Source organism: Clupea harengus, chromosome 24, assembly GCF_900700415.2.
Source record: "Clupea harengus chromosome 24, Ch_v2.0.2, whole genome shotgun sequence".
Taxonomy (NCBI): domain Eukaryota; kingdom Metazoa; phylum Chordata; class Actinopteri; order Clupeiformes; family Clupeidae; genus Clupea; species Clupea harengus.
Window position 1 is genome coordinate 11,822,285 of NC_045175.1, and position 650 is coordinate 11,822,934.

At 43.8% G+C, this 650-nt stretch overlaps 1 pseudogene; it reads right to left on the reverse strand.

Annotated features, from left to right (window-relative positions):
• Positions 1-215: 215 nt before the first annotated feature.
• Positions 216-650, reverse strand: part of LOC116219060 — a 12,047-nt pseudogene continuing 11,612 nt past the window's right edge.

Genomic DNA, 650 nt, shown 5'->3' on the forward strand with positions numbered 1-650 from the left:
GGTGTACGTATTTAAATCCCGTGTCTATCTTGACTGAAAAGAAAAATCCCTAGACAGGCTGCATTCCGCATGTATTGGATTATTGACAAGAATGTCTGCTTTTCAAAGATACATATAGGTGGCTCTTAAAAGAACCGTTGGATTTCGCAGAAAACAGGATTTACTTAGACTTCCCTGTCTTAAAAGAGCCTTTAGGTTACTGGGTGTCAATCATTTTACTTGGACTTCTTGGGCAGAAGCACAGCCTGGATGTTGGGCAGCACACCACCCTGAGCGATGGTCACTCCGCCGAGCAACTTGTTCAACTCCTCGTCGTTGCGCACCGCCAGCTGCAGATGGCGGGGAATGATACGACTCTTGTCACGGGCAGCGTTGTCGAACACTTCACTCCCTGAAAGATAAATGCTGAGAGCCAATCGCTGTAGAGATTTAGACCAGGGTTTCACAACCCTTTCTACTCCAAGCCCCACCTATTTGTAACAGGGTGGGGCCCAATAGACACCCTGCTTATTTTAGCTAATCTATATTCCATTCTAATTGATAAGCGATTGTTATATGTCACAAAGAGCAACATCCGCACCTACTACAGGTGGGAGCATAGAAATTAATACAAGAAAATCTAACTCTAGATATAGATATAGATATTGAAA